The 26,210-nt window shown below is 35.3% G+C and overlaps 1 protein-coding gene across 7 annotated transcripts in view; it reads right to left on the reverse strand.

The window, feature by feature from the left end:
• The window catches only part of LOC136834324 (adenomatous polyposis coli protein-like), a 631,708-nt gene that overhangs the window by 475,118 nt on the left and 130,380 nt on the right, over positions 1-26,210 (reverse strand). Inside the window, exon 1 of one of the 7 annotated variants that reach the window (XM_067096817.1) lies at positions 4,625-4,664. The exons of the other annotated variants lie outside the window; for them this stretch is intronic. The gene's annotated coding sequence lies outside the window, so the exon portion shown is untranslated. Of the gene's footprint in view, positions 1-4,624; positions 4,665-26,210 lie in introns of those variants that run through there. 7 annotated transcript variants of the gene reach the window in all.

A 26,210-nucleotide genomic window follows, 5' to 3' on the forward strand; every position in this document is an offset into this window, starting at 1 on the left:
TCTCATCATTTAACATGCATGGAATCCTTTCACTCTGTCTCTTTTTACAGACCTGCAGTCCTTTCCTCTCTTGTACCAGTCTCTCTTTTCAGATCACCGTTCCTTTCACAGACTGGCTTACTTTTAAAAGAACTGAAGTCAATTATTCTCTCTCCCTTTTACAGACCATTACTCTTCTCATTTTCCTCTCCTTCTGCAAAACTGAAATTTTTCTGCTCACTCTAATACCTTCTGCCATTTACAGGTCTAAAGTACTTTTTATTCATCCCCTTTTTACAGGCCATGGTATACTGCTCACATCTCACCTTTTACAAACCCAAAATCTTTTCATTCTATACCCTCTATTCAAGTTCTGGATTCCTCTTATTCTGTCTCCCATATACAAAACTGAATACATTTTGTTCTATTCCCTGCTAACAAACAAGATTTTGTTTATTCAATGGCCATTTTACAGAACGAAGTCCTTTTATTCTACCTGATTTTTATATATCTGAATTCTCTGTATAATATCACTATTTTAAGGGCAAGAAGTCCTGGTGTTATATTATTTTCTATCGCTTGCACAGAAATGGAATCCCTTTATTCTCTCTCCCATTCACAGCCTTGGTGTCATTTTATTTTCTCTCCCTTTTACAAACTTCAAGTCCTTTCATCTCTCCTCTTTCAAATTCCCCTCGCTATTCCAGCAAGATGTCAACAAATGAATCGTCGTGCACCCTCATGCAACACGGCCTTATTAGGTGCAGCAGCCTGAGAGAGAGAGAGAGAGAGAGAGAGAGAGAGAGAGAGAGAGAGAGAGAGAGAGAGAGAGCAATGCAACAAACGCCATATCTTCAAGGACTTCTTTTTGTCTCTAATTTCACTGCCTTTAACAAAATGACTCTTATTTTTCACACTAAAACGCAATTCCAAGAGAGAGAGAGAGAGAGAGAGAGAGAGAGAGAGAGAGAGAGAGAGAGAGAGAGAGAGAGAGAGAGCAAAAAATCCCATGTATCGCATGGCTCTTGCTCTTGTAATGCATGAAAAAAATAATGCCACTGGCGACTCCCCAACGTGGTTTCCCTTCCAGGGAATGCACTTCGGCAAGGATGGTCCTTATATGGATGGAACTAGTCACTTCGGCGGGAATGATTTAATTCCATAAGGCCTTCTTCGGTTAAGGGAGACAACGCCTTCTTTTGAACTGGCCAGCTGGATGCACGGGTGAGTCATCCTCCTTCGATGGTCGATAACCTTATCTAAGACTGTCATGCACTTGGAACTGCTGAGCAGCCGAGCCATTACAAATACCAAAATGTTTTTCTTAATAAGCTTATGAGTCTTAATAATAATAAATTCTCAGGTATTCTCCCAAGAGAAGTATAGCAAATAAACAATTAACCCGGAAAATTAAACAAAAACAGAAAAAAAAATTATGGGAGGAACTTTGTGACCAATGGCCTAATCTTAGGCATTTCCTGTACACTTAAACTTCCAAGAAATGAATCACTAAGGTTTCTGTTCTCTCTCTCTCTCTCTCTCTCTCTCTCTCTCTCTCAGGTGGCTATTCATACCAGCATTAATCAAAACGAAATCAAATCAAATCTCAATAAAAGAAAAATCCTTACAAGTCTGTACAAGCAAGCCGACGTACCTGTTTTGTAAGTACGGGTACCAAAGTATGTTCACGCATATGTAATTGCATGGGAAGCGCATAAACACCAAGAAATCCTTTTGAAGCTTGAATTAATAAACATTAAAATCGCAGAAAGAGACAAATTTTCTACAAGAGAGAGAGAGAGAGAGAGAGAGAGAGAGAGAGAGAGAGAGAGAGAGACACTTCCATGGCAGTACAGCACACTCCCCTTCATCTCTTTTTATTAAAGCCGAAATGCTGGCCATACCCTTTCTTCCTCCCAGGGTCCCTTCCCCTTCTTCCCCAGTACTTTATGACCTAACCTGACGGGTTGCACCACAGTGGCCTTGATCGAGCCACCCATATCGTATCCTCCTACGTTCCCTACGCCCGGCGCAGCCTTCACAACGCCCATCGCTTCGGATCCTCCCCACCCTCCTACTTACTTAAAGATCAACTACAAAACAAATCGATGTCGGACTCTCTCGCTGATGACAAAATCGATTTCGCTTAGGTGCTGCAGGCAGCATAAGCGTGTAGCAAAAATTCGACCTGTTAGCGGGCTGCTTCCATCAAAAGAGATCGATAGTGCAAATTAAGTAAATCATTCATTAGTAGACTAAGACAACTGCCGCTCTCTAACACCAATATATATATATATATATATATATATATATATATATATATATATATATATATATATATATATATATATATATACATACATACATACATACATACATATATATAAAATTATACATATATACATATATGTGTAATATGTATGTATGTTTGTATGTATGTATGTATGCATGTATGTATTGGTGTTACAGAGCGAGGAAAGTGGAGCAACGGCGTGCAAGATCTTTCGCCTTTATTCTAATGCATTTCCAAGAAAACTTCATACAATGGAACAAAATATTACAAAATTCTCAGTTTTGTCCTGAGTTTTGCAAACAACTAAACTTAAAGGGGTCTATAACCTTTTTAGTGCAAACAAAGGTCAATATATCTAGATTATATCTTCAGGCGAGTAACAGCTGTCTTGGATTACCTCGAATACTCGGATAAAACCAGGTGAAGCCAAGGACATTAACTCGGATTACTGACAATTTTTAGTTCCTCTTTTAAACCTCCTTCGAGCATCTTGTGCAGAATGGGGCCCAGAGCAAGGTTTAAGCGAGCTGGGATATCAGTTACTTAAACATGGTCTTCGTAGAATACAAAAGAAAATTACGAAACAAACAGGAAGGCTTTTAAGTAATTTTCATATCATCAGTCACCACAATAAGTCGTTATCTACTTTTAAGATTCTTTTACCACAATCTGCCCCAACTGGCATTTCCTTACAAAGTATCATTAAACAAAATAACAATAATGCAAAATACGGGCCATAAAAGACAAATATGAGGCATTATTAATCACACCAAGTTACCCGAAGCGTTCCTCAGGGACCCGAAACGAGTGTCAGACGCAATTAGCTGATCTCACAGCCCGCCCATGATGACGACGGATTGGGACGTGGGAGGGTCTGTGATATAAGAAAAGATATCCTTATGTGAAACAGGCTGCTAAAAAAAACCTAGAACTCGGAGTGGCACATGACCAGCTTAGTCAAACAACAACAGCAAAAAATTAAGTGAAATTGCTTATGGGGAATATAATCTTATTTCAAGCTATATAAAGCCTAAAACTTTTTGCACGACATTGAATGGTAATAAAATTTTCGGGAAAACTGAAGTCGCAACCACTATGGCCACAGACGACGGAGTTTGTTTGCTTGTTTGTTTTCCGGGGGCCTAAAAACAATTTGAACTAAAACAAACTGAAAACTCGACTTATGAGAAACTGCTAAGGCAAATCAACAACAGACCTTTCTAATGCAGTACTGACGGGACAGTAACAAATGCTCTCATCTACATATGGTTTCATGGAATTAATTTCCTATTACCGGGCATCGCAGCAACTATGGTCACCGGCGCCGAGCTTCACGCAAACAAGATAATGAAGATGGAAAAAAAAAACTGCGGCTTGACCTTGAACGAGTGACAATGCCGCTTAAAGAGACAGAAATTCGAATACATCAAGGAAATAAAATTTCACTTATTAACTAGTAAATAATGTTCAGAATCCTTCGACGTCGCTTTCCTCATGACTCGTAATTGAAAGGCACAAAATCCTTGAATTGACTTATAGGGTTTCTACGTAAGAAACCTTACCTCCTCTTACTCGACGGTATGCCCTCACCAACTCCGGGACCTTGACGGGACCTTGATTTGATCGGGTGAAAAAAGCTGTCAGCATTTTTATTTGTTTTTCCTTAATTTCATTTCCAATCAATAGGTCAAATTATAATATTTTAAGACCCGACTTTTATAAAAAAAATACCCAAGAAATCAAACCAGTCCTTTCCATGAAATTATCAGGCCTATAACAAAGCTCAGTGTGTAATATTAAAAAAAATATTAAAGCAGTTCCCCCTTTAAACTACGGGAAAACCTGAATGACTCGAAATGATAAACACAGCTTAAATAAAATACTAAATAGTGCATGTTCTTCTAACAAAAATTTTGAGTTGAAAACCTTGGTGTATACAAGGCGTTCAGAGGCGTAGCGTATTAACGTGTCAGAGCGCATCACAAGACCACTTTTATGGAGACAGGCCCAATAAATAATGCCCAAGTGCCTCATAAAAATGCAGCTATCCTCGAAGAAGATGAGGAGGAGGAGGAAGAAGAAGTAGTCTCATAAAGGATGCAAGAAAAAGGAGAAAAGGAAAGACGGCCAGTCTAGTAAACCTTATAGTCTATGAGACGCATGACCACATCCCACAAGATAAATGGCCATGAATAACGCTGACCTGTGCATGCTGACACTACCCACCACCCACCCAAAACAAACGACGATCAAACAACCAAATATCAGCCATGTTTAAAAGGGATATTTTTACGAGAAGTCGTTAAAAGGTAAAAAGGAAAACAGCCCTTTTTCGGGTAATGTAACGCTTACCTTTTCGGCCCGCATATACTCTGCAGAAGAAAAGCGGCTTCTTACCTGTTGAAAGAAGAAAAAACGTTAAAAAAAAATAAATAATCATAAATATTCAATATGAAGCTGATTTGCAACTCTCAATGGAGAGTCTGCTGTATTGCAAGTTCACAATCACTATCTTTTGTCTGGACAAAGTTTTCAATATTAATTAATGAAAGTATTTCTTTTCAATCATTTTCCAAATAACTGATTATTAAATTTCTAAACAACAGTATATCGCAACCAAACTTATAAATCAGAATTATTAAAATTAATTTTACCACAGTTGATATAAGAATATAAGACAAAACAACAAATGATATCCCAAATACTTAACAGGAACAGTTGAGATTCATCAAGAACAAACTTTTACCCCAACATATCATTCCTTTACGGAATAATCCATTAGAGCGAAACAGATGTAATCAGATTCGGTTCCGTATAAGTTCAAACTAGGTATATTTCTAAAACGTCTGTGCCCGCACGTTTAATACACAAAAATGAACTTTCAACAGTACATTAGATGAGGAAAAAGATAACTTCCCTTTCTCAACTTCTTCTGTGTGTGTGTGTGTGTGTGTGTAACACGGACGTTGATATCTACATGCGTAAGGGTATACAATCAACAGGCAGGTTTGCTTGCCTAAAACCACTCTGATATCCTGAAAGTGACTCACGACCTGACTTGTTTTCTGATCGCGCAGTGAAACGCTCTTACCTTGCAAGGCTCCTCTGCATCAAAGGAAAACATTTTAAAAGGAGTGATCGCCTGCCACTCAAGATGAATGACTTGGGAGCCACAGTTCGCGTTTTTTATTGTAGTTAGATACGAGGTTATGCTTTTTTTGTTTAAGGGGTAGCTGCAATCAGCGCCTCAAACCGTAATAACAGCTTATATCCCAACGAATTATTATGTACTGGAAGAAAATTAAACTCGAATGAAAATATTTGCAAATGATAATATTTCCAGTCTTGTATGTGTATTTTTCCTGTGCCTTTCCGAGACGATTGCATCTTTTATCGAAATACAATATCAGAGATACTTACAAAAACATCACAAAATCACAAAGCTTCAGTATCGCGGAGCAGAAATTCGAACAGAGAGAAAGGGGTAGTTACTTTAATAATCGTTATCTACAATAAATATGTGAGCAAAACTCGGTATCATCTAACTATGAGAATACGATATATTAGAAAACCCTATCTACAGCAACTATGATATATCAACATCATAAACGCTCGCTGAACGAAATCTCATCAAGCGTCAGAAGCAATTGTATACTTCCTTTCTAATAAAAACAAAACAAACTTTCCCTTTTACTTTGTATTTACGTGATTAAAGAATGAAAAACATGTAAGGATCAAAGATTAATAACTTGGAAATAATATTTTACAGACATGAGAACTGAGATGAATTTCGTGTAAACAAGCGCAAGCAAGTGCAACAAACCTATCAGCATCCTATATTATAAAAGAAAAATGATCTTTTTAATATAAAAACGAATGACTACTAGTTTCACTGCATGTAACAAGAGAGTAACAACGAAAACAAGACAACCAATTCGTCAATAAGAATGATGTAATAATAATAAGTAAATAAATGCATTGTGTAACAAAAATAAGTAACAATGTCCACATAAATTGGGACCGAAATGCCCCAAAAATGGATTATACAAAGCAAAGCACAAATCAAAGTAATATATTTAAAAGTATATTAAAGCTTGTATTTTGAGAAAAAATAACACAAGGAACTGACCTGAAACGGACTGAACTTTTAAAATAAATCTAAGTTAAGCATCAATCAGCTTAATAATAATGACAAATAAATAAAATGAAAAAATAAGTCAAGACAACACCTTGAATAATCTTCATCCACGTTTTTTTCTAAAAGCTAGAACAAAATTATTGCTTCTGTCACTCAACGAACATCATACAGCATAAATCACTTCCATTCAAGGTGCTGGGCGGAAGAGCAAGGCTTCAAATTAGGTAACATCCCATGACAGAATTATCGTCAACGTGGCAATATTTTCATGGCGGACGAAGGAAGCTCTGCTCTCTCGCGTCAGAAACCCACTAAAGGATTTACCGGTTTCCCTCTTAAAAGCAGATACTCATGGTAAGTGTAACTATATTTTAAGTAAATGTTTCTGTAAGGATACGATCAATATAGCTTCTCGTTATTAGTTATTTATTTCTTTATTTTATCTATCAATTTATCTTTTTTCTCGTTTTCATATTTATTTCCTTAATTTTATCTATCAATTTATCTTTTTTCTTTTTTAACTAATCTGACCTATTTCCACTAAGATGATTTGATGGTATATCTGTTATCCCAATGTCGCCTTTAAAATCAAACTACTGTCATTCTATCTGATTTTGTCTGTTTATTATACTGAACCCACATGTGACATGATATATCAACAATCTTACTGTTTTATATGTCATTCCAAATACAAAATCGACCAGCTAACACTCCTAGTGCATCACTTAAAGTCAGCGCACAATTATTATCTCAAGTCCCTACTAATTCCGTCAATTCCCTAATGCCTTCCCTATGTGTATTTTATTTTATTAAATTCATCACATTAAGCCGTCACCATTTTCGAATCCTAATAATTTCCTAAATTCACTAATATTTTTCTCACCTCAATATTATTCCTCTACATTCACAAACATTCGTATTCGTTAATCAACCTGTTTCCTCCTTACCATTGCAAACTATCATCCACCTCAGAAATAGTTTAATATACTGACAATTATTCTAACACCTACGTTTCTGTAGTTTGTTCAGCATATTACTTCAGTTCAAGTTAGCCTTCATTACTGCTCATCACATTTCTTCAGTTACTAACTCTCCCGTTCACTAATTGCACATAGATAATTCAGTCATTCATTTCGATTACTTATTCAGTCAATGCGAACAATTTTAAATAATTAATTAAAATAACACAATTCCAAATAAATAATATTTCAATTATTATTTGATTACCCATTTAGTCAATGCAACAAAATTTCAGTGCTTAAATTAATGTTTCTATTCTGATTCAAACTATTACTGTTCTTATATCAAATTCACCTTACAATGCTAACCAACAAATGATTCCGTGCCGACTGATAGGCGACGACTTTCTCACAATTTCTTCTTTAATGATTCGTATTAATTTAAATTACTGCTCATGAATCTCGATGTAAAACTGTGGATATAATTATAGTTTTTCAAGTGTAAGTATAAATCTTGTACTAAAAAAAAAAAAAGTTTATAAGGACATTCAGTAACAATATCAATAAACGCTGACGAACACCGTTACAAAATTGTAATGGCAATAATATTTTCTTCTAAGTTTATAGGACCTGCAAACGATGCCCTTAAAGAACGCTAAGATGGAATATCAGTCACTGCCCCCGAATCTCAATTCAAAATCATCAATCATAGATGTCTTTTCAAAAGAAAACTTACACAAAGAAAAATACTTTCACGAAAAGGCGTTCGGTAATGGCAGCCTTTGCTCTCGAATTACACTGAAAATTGTTATTGGAATGCTTTTATAAGCATATAACCTAAGCTAAGAAAATGACCAAAATGTCAGTTTAAACTTGTAACATGAGACTGAACGTTGCAAAAATGCTCAGCTGGAATTCCAATTACTTCGCTTTATACAATTACGACCAGACCAGCGCAAAGGCGACTTCTTTCGCCGATGATCATATTTCAATAACTCGTTGCATATTTGGAAAGAAATGAGAACACAAATAACACTGCAAATATTAGAGAAGTGTTTATACTATAAGCAGGAGAAAAACTATGACAAGAGTTCAGTAAAACTCTCGAAAACTCCCACGTGTATTTTCAATTGTTAATTAACTTCAACTTCATCTTCTGTTAACTGAATTACAAGTAACCCTGATAAGATTTCATTTATTTTACTTATAATTATTATTATCATTATTATTAACACTGCTACCACCATTTCCCCTACTACAATTATCATTATAATTTTAATACCAAAAATGCTACAACAGCAGAAGCGAAAACTATAAGAGTATTACCTTCTTGAAAGTTAATGCCATGAATATTTAAGGATCCCAGACGCTTCTGCATCTACTTAGCATGCATTGCCTAGGGACATTCCAGAACATTCCACGATAATATCTTTCAATACCTTCCTTTTATTGTCCAATTAGAATAAATTCCTATTGGAAAAGGCGATCATACGGAGTCAATTTTCAATTTTCTATATCGAACATATTTTGGGTTTTAAAATGAATATCATCTATTTTGTATAATATATTCAATGGCGTACCTAATTATAGCACACGCAGTCTAAGTATGTATGCATATATATATATATATATATATATATATATATATATATATATATATATATATATATATATATATATATGTGTGTGTGTGTGTGTGTGTGTGTGTGTGTGTGTGTGCGCGCGCGCGTGTATAAACTATATATGTGTGTGTATATATATATATATATTTTACATAATTTAATATACTTATTAGACTAACAAGCTAAATATGAATGAGGCGCAGGTAAAGAGGACGTGAGAGACCAAGGGAAATTAGGATTAAGATAATGCACAGGGAGAGTGGTGTAGATAAATTGGTGGATATGATAGAGACGGCTGTACAGTACGAAAGATAGATATATCTGAAGCGCCACAGATAATGTGGAACCACGAATATAAATCTAATATTATATAAAGCATAGTTTTCTACAGCTTTTATGCTTGTATTCACATTTAATATATGACAAGGCATTGTCTATTAAAAAGGACTCAAGCTTCGGTACGGCTGTATCTACGACTTAGAAAAGATTTGTTATTTAATTTTTTTTAGTTTATTTGAGAAAAACTTGTTTTTCAGAGCTCTCTTATACTCCTGACCATTAGACAATCAAATAAATTATATGACAGACATCCGAACTGTGTGTGTGGGCGCATGAGGATGGTCAGATGGCAAGATAAATGCACGTCTGCGCCTCGCCATTTCATTTCAAAGGCCTAACTAGGTCAGGCTAAGACCCAAAGGGGCTATTTACCGTAAATCCCTGATGTATCAAAAGGTATATCCTGCCACGTCCCTCTTCCCTCCCCTCGGTGTTTTGACTATTCATGAAAGCAATGGATTAGATGGAACTCAATTCACTATATTATCTTCAAATAGCCTTCCTGAAACTGGACAGCATATGGTAATGGAAATGCCTGGTGCAGTTTGTGCCATTCTTTGTTATTTGTGGAGAACTTAAAAATGAGGAAAATCTCCTTTGGAACTAGACACTAAGTTGTTTTGGTTGTAACATCTTTAAATAAGTTATATATACATATATATATGTGTGTGTGTATATATATATATATATATATATATATATATATATATATATATAATATATATATATATATATATATATATATATATATACACTGTATATATGTTACACCACGGGTGAAGAAATAACATATTGGGTTTAGGTCCTGACCAGTTTCGACTTTATTTCGAAGTCATTGACAATAGCTTTAGAAATAATGTAGAAACCAGTCGGGACCTAAACCCAGTATGTTCTTGCTTTACCTGTGGTTTAACTGATAAACAAAAATCAAGTTACTGTATTATCATATATATATATACATAATATATATATAATATTTTCCAGTCAAAAGCTAACAACGGTCAGGACTTCTGGCGAGTTTTCGTCAAAATTCTTTTGCGTTCACTTCTCCATAAGGCCAAAGTTCCCCCTGCTTAAAGTGCCTGCCAATAAATTTCAAGCGCGGGCTATTGCACTGTCTTTCCCAGTTCCTTTGCACTTCTCTCTATCTTCGCTCGCCCATGATTTGTATTCAGTTATTTCTAAATGGCCATTGATCACATTTAACCCCTTTTTGAGAGAGAGAGAGAGAGAGAGAGAGAGAGAGAGAGAGAGAGAGAGAGAGAGAGAGAGAGAGAGAGAATTCTTTTGTAGACTTCACCCTCTATCTTCACGACTGAGAGTTTTGGATCAATTAGGGGTAAAAGTCACTAACCATTTAGTGAACCCAGGCCTCCTTCTAGACAGATTAACAGCAGTGGCAGTATGCAATTTTATTTGAATATATAACCTTCAACTAGACAGACATATTAATAGATATACCTAACGAATACAGAACAGACATAGATCAACATTCTACTACAACCCTTGCAGAATTGCCCCAGTGAACGGAGTGAAAGCCTCAAGTGCCACCAAAAGGTTCGTGTATGCTGTTAGAAATAAGTGACTGGCCGAATCATACTAAGGTATTATTCAGCCGAAGGCACAACTTCACAATTATCTGACTGAAGTTAATTCATTCCTGAATAATATAAAATCAAAGTTAATTTATACCTCAGCATTAACAACTAAAAACTACTTTATTTTTCAGTGCTGTCCAACTCACTATATTCATTAGTTATGTCAGTACACCCAGTGGAAGGTACTGTATTCTACAGAAATATTTAATCGGTTATGCTACTCCCCAGCATCACCTAACCAAGGATACTTCAAATCGCACGATTATCTACTTGCAAGATATTACTTTATTCCACACTATTTATGAAGCATAACTACTTTATTTATCAGCACTGTCCACATTCAACCGTCCTACCCAATCGAAGTTACTTTATTCATCAACACTATTCAGCTTTAGCTACTGTACTTTACTTCTCAGCTCTATTCACTCGAAGATATTTATACGTTTGCAAAGCACGGTATCAAGATCCCTAACAGTAAGTAAAGGATAAGAGGCCTAAGTCCACGCCTCCCTTTACACGAACGCCACATAGAGTAAGGGTCTCAAACCTACAGCCTTCTCATGTTAATGCCCAAAATCCCTTTCCCTATTAGTATTCAAGGGTTGTTATGTACTGGCCAAACATGCCAAGGAGACCGTCCGCCATTTTCCACCCTAATACAAGGAGGTACATAAACGCTTCTAGTTACTGTATACTCTGGGAAGATAGCGATGATTACTGGCTCGACTTGAAAGAGATAATATACTCGAGTAAGGAGATATCACAAGAACGGGGGGGGATAAGGCCATGCTCATTGACAGTCCATTCTCTAATTGAGAGCCAGCGCCACAAACACTTGAATATAATGAAACGACAACATAGAACACCTTCTGAATCAGACCAAAATGTAGAGAGCAAGAGGCAAATAACAGACACCATATTTAAAATAGGAGGTATTTAAAAAATTACGAGGAACGAGACAAAGAACATAAGGAATAAAAGTAGACAGCTGGAAGAAAAGTCGAATAGGGACTTGGCAGAAGATATATATCTCGATAACTTTGCCAAAAAGGAGGGTACCCAAGTGAAAGACTGGCCCCGCGCCCAGTACCCGAAAAAATGGCAAGAAAGATGATAATATAGAGGTAGAAATGTAAGACGAATATCTGAAGCAACACAGGACATAATACCCCACCGACGAAAAAGCAAAACACAAAATATAAACAAAGAATACTGGTCTCTGAAAAAAATTATTTGTCATTAACGGAAATAAGGAGCAATTTTCTCAAATCCTGTCTTCCCGGAATCCAAAAACTTTATTTTTTATCGATTTTATCTCTTTCGCCGGACTCAGAATCAACTTCTTTCCCAGACTCATAAGTGAATAAATAAACACGACAAACAAATCAGAAGGAATTGGTAGGGTTCAAAACACGCCATCTATCGCCCATTAAATAATAACCAAATTAACCAAGAAATCAAACGCTACAGCTTATTCCACGCGATCAAAATTTTTGCACAACTCTTAGCACTGCGCCAACTATTTGATCGTCTAGGCCCGTAAAAACTGAAGGTTTCTAACACAACACTGAAGCAAAATGTTATTGACCCGCAAATGTAGCGTCAAGCGTCAAGAAAAGTCGATCGTTTAGATCCATCCTTAAAACACCTGGGAAGAGAGATCTAGTACATACTGGTTTCGCAAGAGGACAGAAATGGGAGAAGCTGCTCCGAGGCTGAATTCTTCGCCCATTTCACCTGATGTCAGTCTATAAGAAAAAAAAAAAAACTGAATACTTTATTTTTATTTAAGAAAAATATCATACTTGCGATTTCCTAGTAAATACCTTTCTCACCAATAAGGTAGGAAAAGGAACCCTACATAATTATACGAATCCCGAACTTAAGGAAATAGATAAAAAATTGTGTGTATATATATACAGATAGATAGATAGATAGATAGATACACAGATACACAGATACACAGATAGATATAGAGACAGATAGATAGATGAACTTATATTACTACATTTTTGCGCAGTATTTAAAGCAACTATTCTGATAACCATAATTAATTCAAACAATGAAAATTATAAAAATGACAACAGACAGAAGTCACTCTGTAACTGCTGCGGAACTCGCTCAACAATTCCACTATTCCTGATACCCATAAAAGCGAGATAGAGGGTATAATGGTATAATCCTCTTTAGTTATGAGCTAGACGGAAGCCGTCCACTCGGTACTAACAATAAGTTGGACTAATGAAACCGCATGCATTTGTTTTAAAGAATCTTTCTGTACAGCTTTATTTATGAACAATTCTTGCCAATATCAATACAGAAAAAATGACGGTAGTACAAGTGTCGAGATGGCAAGTTCTAACCCGAGGATGTTAAACACTTCCAAATTTAGGACACCTGGGCTGGACGACGGGAAATGTAAATACGGGGTTCATTATCCATGGACTATTACTGTTGCACACAGGAAATACTAATACGGGTGCACGCTGCGTATCACTGTTATCATTTCATAATCAAAGATGAATAAGGCCATTGACAAAGTCCAAACAACAAATTCGAAGGCAAAGAGGAAGAGAGAGCGCCCCTTGCATGGAAAATTTATCCAAGGAAATCCATCTTAATTACTTAAAATAAAAAGACAAATAAAACATAAAAGGAACATTTTCTTAAAACGTATTTATAAAAATCTGTAAAGGGATACCAGCGCCAAGCGCTGAAGGTCTGCGGATACTGTGACCAAAATCAATTTGAACTGTGCGGATATATCTAAATAAAAGTAACCACGTTGTCTAACACAGTAACTGCGTCAATTTTCTGTATGCTTTCCGCTGGGGGAAGGGCATCAACTGGGCCAACCAATGTTTATTTTTAATGAATTACGAATCTGTATAATTCTATCTTCCATGATTGCCCTATTTCTGGTGACTAAAAGCAATATAGCCATCTAGGGATTCAAATGTATTAGTAACAGCACAGTATATATATATATATATATATATATATATATATATATATATATATATATATATATATATATATATATATATATATATATATATATATATATATATATATATATATATGCTATATATATATATAATAATTTATATGTGTATATATATATACATACATACATACATATATATATACAGACACAAATACATATATAAACTATACACACACACACTATATATATATATATTATATATATATATATATATACTCTATATATATATATATATATATATATACACAGAAAGCTTAATAATAAGTATATAGTTACAACGGAATAAACTATGTCGTATCACGCGTCACTATCTTTAATGTATAAGGTATGAAAACCTGCAATATAATCTACGCAACTGAGACCATTGGGTACCCTTGCAATGAAGCGACAAACGGTCGGTCTGATAGGACAGCCGTGATTAATAGCATTATTTAGTATCTGCAGAGGCCGAGAGAGAGGGGGGGGGGGAAGGATTGAAGCGACCTCCATTGGAGAGAGAGAGAGAGAGAGAGAGAGAGAGAGAGAGAGAGAGAGATAATAAATGGAGGAAGGCAAGGGTATTAAGAGCCCTTACATGTGGGGAGCTACTGTTCTTCACAGATGTGGCTCCAAGACAATCACTTTCATAATTCATTTTTAAAATATTTAATGATTATTTGCACACAGCAACTCCGAAGTCTGGCTGCTGCTTTTCTCTTTATGTTTTCAAGGGATATTTTCGAGCAACCTCAAATCTTTGCCTGATAAGAAACTTGTAATAATTATTAATAGTCCACCAACATCAAACTGTACTGAAGAGTTCGGTGAAAAAACTTGAAGTTCTCATGCTTTCATATCAGCTAGGGATTTCAAGGAAACATGACCTTATTTGAGGTGAAAAGGTGTTTGTTTGCAGGAGGAGGAGGAGGAGGAGGGGGGAGGAGGAGGTTAAGAGGTCTTGTGACTCAGAAGTTAGGTATGCAAATGAGGCGATGCAGGTGACTACAGTTTGTGGGTACGTGTTTTGCTCACAAACATACATACGAAAACAAAATCTTTTAATACAATAAATTGCTGGCAACTCCGGGTCAAGTCATCTCCTTTTACAGGCCTCAGAGAAGCCCCACAAACACAAAATCTCCCCGAAAAAATGTGCAAAATGGTAAAAGGCTCAGTCGAGAAGCAAAAACTGCACAAGGAGAGAAGTTGTGTAGAAGAAAAAGGTGTGACAGTAGGTTCAAGGCAAACATTTCCTTGGTATAGCTATTCACCTTCAAACACTGGCTGAATTTAAATTACACAAAACCATAACGCTTATCAAGGACAGCATATACAGTGTTGCCAACATACCTATGGAACTAAAGGGAAGGAAATTTAAGATCTACTCTTTTTCTATTTTTTTTTAAACAGGACATAAAAAATGGGGGGAACACTTCATGACCTAAAAATGGAGGAAGTTTCCTTCTTTTGCTTCTTTTCACTTAACTTCGATGATATTTATCAGCCAATTATTACATGCAAGATGTCACTAAGAGCAATTAAAAGGGATATATATATATATAGAGAGAGAGAGAGAGAGAGAGAGAGAGAGAGAGAGAGTGCTACAAAGAATAAGAACGTCTATAAAAAAAGTAAAAACCAACGTTGAAACAATTCGAATAAAGGTGGTCAAAAAAAGAAAGTTCAATTTATACTACTCTTGCTTCTACACAGAGTTTGAAATGGGATGTTTTATTTGGATTTCTGGCGATACCATTGTATAACAGTCAGTTTATATTATTTTCTGATATGATGAGAGGCTTCGATTACAACAACAAATGTGCGACTTTTCCTATTCTCCTTTTACTCTTTTTACTATTACCAAATTTGACCATTCAGCGAATCTAGTTTCGTCTACAATGTTTACTAGCAATTATGAATATATGTAAGAATTAATGCTTCAAAATTGACCCATCGTGAAAATGAGTGAATATGCATTGGTGCCAAAAGCAATATTTTCGTATTCATCACCCAACTCAACCTCAGAGCGGCATCATAAGCCAGATGACAGATTTTGACACGTGGAATCTTTCCTACCTAGACACAACATTCGTTTCCCAAATCAAATTGGTAGCGCCACACCAGGATGAAAACTAAAATGATTTTCTTCAACATTAACATGCTGCAAACAGAAAAAAATGGATTCCCAATTATCTGAAAACAGCAAAATTCGTAAGCGCTCACATTTGGAAAACGCAAACCAGATTATGCTGGTTCTACAACCGGGGAAGACAACCAAGCGCTGGCGAAGTGTAATGAAACAAAACGCACACTAGGATGAAAAGAATGATAGCACTTTAACGCTACGTCACAGCAGCGATACTGATGATGATACTAATGAGTTTTAAAGAGGCTGAGATGCTACTTTAACGCACTAGGCACGCAACATATGGTTAAGTTGTCTGACTTGTCTGTATGTAAGTATGAATGTGTATCATGAATTACCTTCATCATTAATCATTTGTTAAATTATTTTACACGGGTTCTCTTTTTCTCAAATATTGACCGTTTGTCCTGTTGAAGTTGGCTTCATATATTCTAGGCCTTCTAGAATTCTTCCAAAATAATAAATGAAAATGAAATACCCTCACCTGACTAATCTAACAGCAAATTCGCATGATGTGTAGGCATGCAAGCATGAATATCAGTAAATGTATAAAGAAATACAAAAATCGGTATTTCTTCAGTTTCATTCTTGAGGCTGTCAACAAGCAATTGGGTAATTTTTGTAAGAGCTATTCTCCAAACTTCGAGGCATAACTTCAGCGCTTCAAGAGCTATAAGAAATAATATTATCCCCTTGGTGTTAAGAAAGGACGAAAGAAAATGAATGTATGGTTCAACTGAAAAAGTCGACAAATGGATCCACTCGAACAGCTGACAATTGGAATCTCTCGAACGATCAACAAATAGAATCAACCGGTCATAAATATCGAAAGCTCACTGCACAAGAATCAGCTGACCGAAATTTCAAAACCAATCTAATTACTTTAAAAGATTTTCAAACTATTAAAGAAGTAAAAACAACACCGACCTACAGTACAAAACTACAAAAACAAAAATTAAACTGAATACACTAAACTTTTAGTTAGTTTTAACAATACAATTATAATCATTTTACAATGAAAAAACAACAAATAAAACAATCAAAACTACATAAATACATTAAACGTTACGATAAGAACTTCCTTACTCCACTAAAAGAACAATATTTATTTACACTAATACACAAGGTGTTTTTATCCAACCACAGTCCCAAATATTTAAACCACAAATTTCGTTTAATATCCAATTCACTATACCTCGGGAACCCCCAGGGGAATAACAATTGATAAGTGCCTCGTCATCAGCTCAGTGGTCATTTTCGTTGTTTCCCAATCAGGCGCTAGTTCGACTTCCACTGATAACGAAGCACTTATCACTTATAATTGTCTCGGGTGTAAATGATATCCGAGGAATAGTGAATTGGATATTAAGGGTGTAAGTTATACCCGAGGCATAGTGAATTGGATATTAAACGAAATTTGTGGCTTAATATTTGTTACTACAAAAAATGTCACGGTGTAAGCGAAAAAAATCCTTGATCAACCATAAATGGCTCTAGGCAAAACAATGGTAAATTTATCATTAACCGCTACATTACGCTGATCAACTTTAATAAGCAGGCGAAGGGGAAGACTAAGCAAAACCCGTTCTTGCATGAGAATCCAATATGCGAAACTATACCGGTTCCAATGACAATGATAAATTTTTAGCATGACTTTTCCAGTCGGGACATTGGACGACAGAACAAAATCATTTTTCAAGGGACTGACATACTTGGATTTCAACAACTTGGAACAGCACAGCCTTTTTTTACTCATTTATTTATTTTGTTTGGCATATCAAACTTCAGGTAAACATGAAGCTCTCTCTCTCTCTCTCTCTCTCTCTCTCTCTCTCTCTCTCTCTCTCTCTCTCTCTCTCTCCTAAACCATCCTTTTCTCTTGTTTTGGCAAAGTCTTCTGAGTTCTAAGCAAAAATTCTTAATGAATTACTTCAAAATTTTTGTCTGTCTGTCTATCTATCTATATATCTACCTATCTTACAATCATTTACTTTCCCCCTATATACCTTTACATTACCAACACCAATTTCTTGTAAATAACTCTCTCTCTCTCTCTCTCTCTCTCTCTCTCTCTCTCTCTCTCTCTCTCTCTCTCTCTCTCCAAACGGGCTTTCAAATCCTGAACACCTTTTTTCCATGACAACCTACGCACCCAACGGAACCTAAATTAAAGAGTGGACGGAGATAAAATCAAGAGTAACAGGAATTCAAGCCAGTAGGCGGAAGAGGTGGAGGGAAAAAGCATATAGCTTGCCAACTCTCGCTCTTTTTCCTCTAAAGCTGCTTGCATTATGAACACATAAAGCCATGTATATATACATTTTATGTATGTATATATATATACATAAATATATATATATATATATATATATATATATATATATATATATATATATATATATATATATATACTGTACACATGTTGCAACAATTGTAAGAAAGGGTAATTAATGACGAGAATACATTTTATATGTATCTTCTCTTAGAGATTATACATACCAATCAGGAAAAACAGTACTATGCAGATGTTTAAGGAAATCAAAAGTAAGTGCAACCCTTACGTTACGACCACAAATAAAAAAACAAATGCAAATAATATATACTATACTATATAACTTGAATTGTGCTCCTTCATTTACATGTCATACAGAAGATAACCAAGCTTCACTCGCACATTTCATGTTACCAGAAACATAACGCCAGTCTATGTATGTTTGAGAGTGTGTTTCTGTGAGCGTGTGTTTGTGAACCTGTGTTTGTGTGAATATCATTCCCAACTAAATTATTATTGTTATTTAAAATGAGCAAACATTAATTTGGATCAAGCCAAAAATTCCATTTGCATGTAGAGCCAGCTGCCGCAGTATGGAGTGTCCGTATGCGGATAACGAAGAGGTGAAATTGATCGATAATAAGTCCTAAGCCATGAATGTGAAATTCAGTTCAGCCCCCCACACAAAAACTGGATTAAAAACCGAACTCACTATTCTGCAGTTTTAACAACAAACCCATCAAGCAACAGCAAGTAGCTGAACAATGGGGTATTCACGTCCATAATTCTGTTACTGCTAAACTTACTTTCCTTTTCGTATTCAGTTGTTATATATTTCACATATTTTTTACAGTCATAACATTCACAAACAAAACATCGTCTTACAGTAGTTGGTTTGTGTTATCTTACAGCATAAATCATTAGTCTGAATAGCATTCTGGCAAATGCATGTAAACGCAAATACACACCCAAATAAATATTCAGCAATATATTATCTCTCTCTCTCTCTCTCTCTCTCTCTCTCTCTCTCTATATATATATATATATATATATATATATATATATATATATATATATATATATATATATATGGATATACATATATATATATATGAATATATATATATATATATATATATGATGCATATTTATATGTATACTTATTTTATATACATATATAATTGTATAAGTATATATACCTACATATATATATATATATAATATATACATTGATAAATCATTGATAACTCAAAATGTGTAATGCTGTTAAATCCCATTATTAGTTCTTTATGGAAAAAAACTGCTAAGCAGCAAACATGAAGATTGTAGAACAAGGGTCCAGAATAATAAGAGGATTCGAAAACTGAATTCATGGACCAACATGTGGGAAAGATCCTGTATAGATTCAGTGACTTAAAAGGACTGATACCACTCGCTCTTCACATGATGACCCTAAGAAAAATAATGCAAACAGGTTTGAAGGGAGCTTGTACTCAGAATTACCGTCCCCTCCACACACTCTCTCTCTCTCTCTCTCTCTCTCTCTCTCTCTCTCTCTCTCTCTCTCTCTCTCTCTCTCTCTCATAACAGATAATAAATGTACTGGTACAGATACTGACGTATATGGCGAAAAAAATATCGTGAGAGCCTGTCTTTCATCAAACTGTGAGAGGCCGATATAACTATATAAAATTACATTCAACGTTTATAATACCATTTAGATAAGCACATAACATGAAAATTACTGAAACCAGGAGAGGAGACAACAGTTCTATAAACCAAGTCATGTTCAGAATTTTTCTTGTAATTCTGATACTTTTATTCTCATATATAATGCAAGACCAAAAAATCCAAAAGCTTGCTAAATAATACTTCAAGTAAGATACGTATAGATAAGTAAAGAACATTCATCACATGGAAATATAAAAATCAGTTGTAAAACAAAATGCATCTCAAGCCCGTCATTGTTAATCTTGTGGACGGTGAAGTATGGAATATTCACTTTCAAATTTACAAGGATAAATATCTGTCGGGCATAAACATCATACAGCTATATCATCAGAGCATGATCTTATATACATCTTGGTCAGTAATTTCAAGTGCACTGTGTGAAAACAAAACATAAATGGTTAAAAGCATAAACAGGAAGTCGTCTTGTGAATCAAAAGATAAAAAGACAGATGCTTACTGACTATTCGACAACATCAGGAATATCGTTTCTTATGAGGACTTCTGCAACAATTACTGCCCGGCCCGGGAATTCTATTCCTGTTCATATTTTTCAGAGTACTCTTATTCTTTCTTCAAAAGGCAGACATATCGCTTCCTTCGTGATTTATATATATATATATAATTTCTCTTTCCATTCTATACATAAACACACACATACACACATACATACATACCTACATATACATACATACCTAAATACATATATATACACATATATTTGTATATATATATTCATACATAAATCCATACATGCATACATACATAAATACATACACACCTTCCATTCTCAGTAAGTCTTTATGGGATGAGGTTTGCTACTTAGGTCAATAAAAAACAATGGGTTTTTAACGGAAAGTATCCATCTGCCGGTCCTTGTCCAGGGATTAGAGACGGCCTGAATTGTTGTTGTACGACTTGATTTTACGAAAGAAAAATTCAGCCCAATAGAAAAAAAAACAATAAAAGGACTAAAATGTGGAGCACATCTGGAGATCAATGGACTTGCATAATGATCGACTTTCCTCTTCACAAGAAAGGTCAGAAGACTCCAAGAGGGTACGATTTTACGATACCAGTCATGAATATAAAAGATCTGAGAGAGAGAGAGAGAGAGAGAGAGAGAGAGAGAGAGAGAGAGAGAGAGAGAGAGAATGCTGGTGATTTAACCGGAAAATGTTGTTGGCACCAGCTCCCACACAGGCATTAAGTCAACAATCGAAAACACTTCAAGAACGAAAGGAAATGCGAAAAGGAACAACTTTAATCAAATATTTTACGACAAAAAATACTGATTTACAAAGACAGTTGAATTCCCTAAAAGAAAGAATAATATACGAAATTGCCGTTTTAGTAAATAACGTCATTTGAGTCTTCAAATAAACGCTACTTAAGAAGAGATTACTCTAAGAACTATTCTCTCTCTCTCTCTCTCTCTCTCTCTCTCTCTCTCTCTCTCTCTCTCTCTCTCTCGACAGAGACGCTGAAGGCAGAGAGACCGTCTCCACAAAAGGTAGTCGTACGAAGAGAGGCGAAGTAAAGAGGATAATTCATAATAATATTGAGGAAGTTGTGTACCAGTGTCCAGAAGCCGTACTTCCGCTCCCAAACCACATGTCTCCATAACTTTCATTTGCACTCCCTTTAATCTTGTGTATCTTGAACATACGGAAATTTCCATCCGTTATACTGTCGTTGCGAAAGCCCAGTATTTTGTAAAATTCTGCTTTCCTCTCATAAATAACACACATTAATATGAATATACATAAATATATATAAATATACATTTTATATATATGTATATATACATACATACACACACATATATATATACATACACACACACGCACTAAACGTATTTTCACTCTAGGTGGAGACCCCAGGTTCTACCCTGACAATTCCCTTTGAGATGAAAGTTGCTTGTCCACCTTCACCGATACCCATCAATTTGTAAAAGGTAGATTTTAAATATTATAAGCAGCCTAAAAATCTACAGGAATCTGAAATGGTATTTAATTTCCATAACGCAATTCCGCTTAAATGCAGAAAATCAATCTGAGAGAGGCTCCAAGGGGGTGCAAGGCTTACATATTGTCACATTACAACTGCGGATAAGACTTTAGTATTGATTTTCATCTGTAAAGAGAGGCGGAGGAATGAAATCTACTCTTTAGTGCATTAATATGAATTAACTTATTACTACAGTCATATTTCAGATTAAGGTGGGATGACAAGAGCATGAAATTGCAGAAAACAAGAGTTGAATAATTTAATGCAGAAACTGAATAAGAAAAAAGTATGATAAGCAAAACATTTAAAAGAAGACAAGCGTAACAAAAGTGTCATATGAACGCCGACAAAGTACATCATAAGAAACTTGAGGATATTTTGTATTTATTGGCAGCAACAATATCTTATATGCATGAATGTCCTATATGAACTGCATAGCGTCAATGTCAAAAAGTGGGTAAAAGAAAGCGCTGTAATGTAACCAAGGCCACAAAAACATCTTGTGTGTGTGTGTGTGTGTGTGTGTGTGTGTGTGTGTGTGTGTGTGACAGAGAGAGAGAGAGAGAGAGAGAGAGAGAGAGAGAGAGAGAGAGAGAGAGAGAGAGAATTTCATTTCGATACCATATAATGTGCAGTGGCCAGAAAAATCCATACAGAATTAATTTAGAATTCAGGGCATTCATAAACAACATGCGGCAACTAATCCCTGTACACCAAGGACAAAAGGGAATACATACACACACACAATATACACGCGTGACCGAAATAAAACAACGTTCAATAACTCATTCTTACTCTTAAAAATGTTTTCTCAATGAACACTTCAAAAATGTAAAGGATATAAAAAGACGCCACAAATATGTAAGAAAAACAAACGAAGAAAAAGTCCCCCGCTATAAGGTATATTAAAAGTCTCAAATATAATCCACTGCGGTGGAGAAATCCCTCGACGGGCTTAGGCCTAAAGAAATAATCCCCACTATGCGCACGGCCTCGGCACAAACAGGAAATGACGTCTACACCAAAAAAGGTTACGAGACAATAATTCCGGAGAAATGGAAGAAAAACAGATCATCTCCATGAACAAAGGATGAAGGAATGCAGTAAGTGAAACATTCAATTAATATAAAAGCGTCAGATGCACAATAATTTTACAAGTATGACAACATATAGGCTATTAAAAATTCGTACATTTACAGTAGAAGTAAAGATATGAAGTACTTCTAAAATTATAATCATATAACAAGAATATTACACAGGAGAAAATTACAAAGAAAATAAAGGAGCGAAATATTTCTGAAGTGCAATTCAACTGAAAGTAAAATTACAGAAAAGTTTTACCAACGTGTGGAAGAAAATAGTGAGCATATACAATCTGCAGTTTTTAAATTCATTGCAACTACATTCAAATATAAAAGAATATAACTGTAGCTACGAGTTTCACTTTAAACAACGCTAAAAGAGGTCTACTTATTAAAATTCATTCAGAAGGAGAAAACTACGCAGTCACTATTCATTTTCCATTCTTTCGACTAAAATTATGTAAATAACAGCTTCTAAGTTGACAAGTATAAGAATAGTGCGAAATATTTTAGAACATAACTTTACCGCCTTTGGTATTTCTACAGCCATTTCAATGACATAAAAATATATTTCCATCTAACATTCAAAAGGCACAAAATTTCATATAATTTCCCTCATAAATCATAAATCTGTTTTCAACTAATCCTAAATGACATGTGAAAAAATACCAACTAAAATTATTTGTAAATACATTTTAAACTAACAACTGAATGACATGTAAATAAAATTTCAGTTTACAAGCAAACAAGAAGCAAAAAAACTTCAGCGGACATTTAAGTGACAGGTAAATAAATTTAAACTGATACGTAAACAGAATGTGACAAACTTTAAATAACAAGTAAATAAATTTAAACTGATAAGTAAAAAGAATGTAACAAACATTTAAATGACATGTAAACAAACACACAATAAAATAAATACTGTTTCATAGTTACAATCTAAAAGTGTACCGATTAAGCGATTGCAGCCTGTCTTTTAAAACAACATTTAAAAGTCAACACTTAACTAGTAATTCAATTAAGAATTCCAACGTTAAAAATATAAAAATCCAAAATTAATTAACTTATGCAGCAATCCATTTCACCAAGGATGGTTATATTATACTATGGACCAGTAACTTAATATACTTGGGCAGGAAACAGGCTGCTTGGCTTGCCTAATAATGCTAATTAAAGGCCTTTAATTTATAATAATGAGTTTGGAAAACATCATCAAACAATTTTTGCTCAAAAATGTAACAAACCACCGATGGAAAAAAATAAGAGAACGAATAAAAAAGGAATCCATTGTAGAAAAGAAATGAAACAAAAAGGGAATATCCTCCATCTTGGGCTACACATCAAGGAAGCACCGAAACGCCAAACAACTTTCCGCTTAACTGACCAAAATACACAAAAATACAAAATACGAAAAAGAATCACAAAACATTAACATTTGGGGGTAAACCTGCGTCTGATATCACACAATAATCGTTAATCATTTACAGCAAAACATATAAAACAATATACTGACAAAAAGATTTCGATAAAAGTTAATGCTATTGGTTATTGGAAAAGTTTCATAACGACAAAAGAAGAAAAGGAGAAATAATCACCACTCAAACGCAAGAGCATTTAGCAAAAATGTGGAGAGAGAGAGAGAGAGAGAGAGAGAGAGAGAGAGAGAGAGAGAGAGAGAGAGAGAGAGATTGATTCATCCCATATTCGCAAGAAATTACTCGAAAATCGGAGCATATGGAACCAAAATAATTATAAATAGCCAAAAACAATAAAACTGTACCCAAAGGAAGGAGGCAAAACACGAAAACAAGAGAGAACAGTTCGGTGGTCGCAAATTTCCGACAGGGAGCAGTTCACACTCATCCAAAGTCTACTTCCCTCACCCTCACCCAAAGCCTACTTCCCTCACTCTCACCCAAAGCCTACTTCCCTCACCTTCACCCAAAGTCTACTTCCCTTACCCCCACCCAGAGACTTCTTCCCTCACCCACACCCAAAGTCTACTTCCCTCACCCTCACCCAAAGTCTACTTCCCTCACCCTCACCCTAAGACTTCTTCTCTCACCCTTACCCAAAGTCTACTTCCCTCACCCTCACCAAAAGTCTACTTCCCTCACCCTCACCCAAAGTCCACTTCCCTCACTCTCACCAAAAGTCTACTTCCCTCACCCTCATCCAAAGACTTCTTCCCATATGTTACATTCCTATCTCTTCCAAACCCTACCCACGATTTGCAGTCACAGAGACAACTTTTGGTTAAATTTTCGTTAAAATCTACAAACAACTTTGCGTAACTTTACTAGGGAACACACAAAGTACCGAACTAAACCAATTAAAATAAGGTACATGGCGTGAGTAAAAATCAGACCGCACAGAGTGAGGTAAATATAGCAAATCAAGAGAAAAATCAAAGTTTCAAATAAATCAAACATCTATCAAGGGAGACCAAGACCCTCAGCAAAATCGATGATGCTTGGATAATACAGAACGCAGACCCAGGCCTAAAAGCAGCTCGTAAAGTACTAAGGTGTTGCAATGAATACGATGCCTGGTGTGGACATTTGAACTGGCCCTACCAACCGAAATCACAACAAAGTAGGGAGCCATGCCATAAATCAGAGAGAAATATTCCTGAAAGTTAAACTAACAAAACAGAAAGCCTTATGGGAAAAACAGAAGGTGAGAAAAAAAGCTTATTTCATCAAATGACATTTCCTTTAAGCCCAGTATACAAGCATATATTGCAGAGCAATTCAATTATCAGAATACTGAAAAAAAAGCCTGTTAGACAACGCTACAATGATAAAGCATGAACTGAAAAACAAACATACGACTTTGACCAAACAAACTTGTCATATAGCTAGATAAAGGAACTAAAAAATACATATTAAAAAATATTACCGGAAGTCTTTGCTAAAAACAAAAAACACATGACTTTAAAGAAACAAACAATAACTGAGGATATAAAAGAAAAATGCACATGCAATATCCAACAATCAATTCTTACCCAATCTGCCAAAAAAAAGCGCAAGCAAAAAGAAGGAATATTGCAAATACA

This window comes from Macrobrachium rosenbergii, chromosome 53 (assembly GCF_040412425.1).
Source record: "Macrobrachium rosenbergii isolate ZJJX-2024 chromosome 53, ASM4041242v1, whole genome shotgun sequence".
NCBI classification, from domain to species: Eukaryota; Metazoa; Arthropoda; class Malacostraca; order Decapoda; family Palaemonidae; genus Macrobrachium; species Macrobrachium rosenbergii.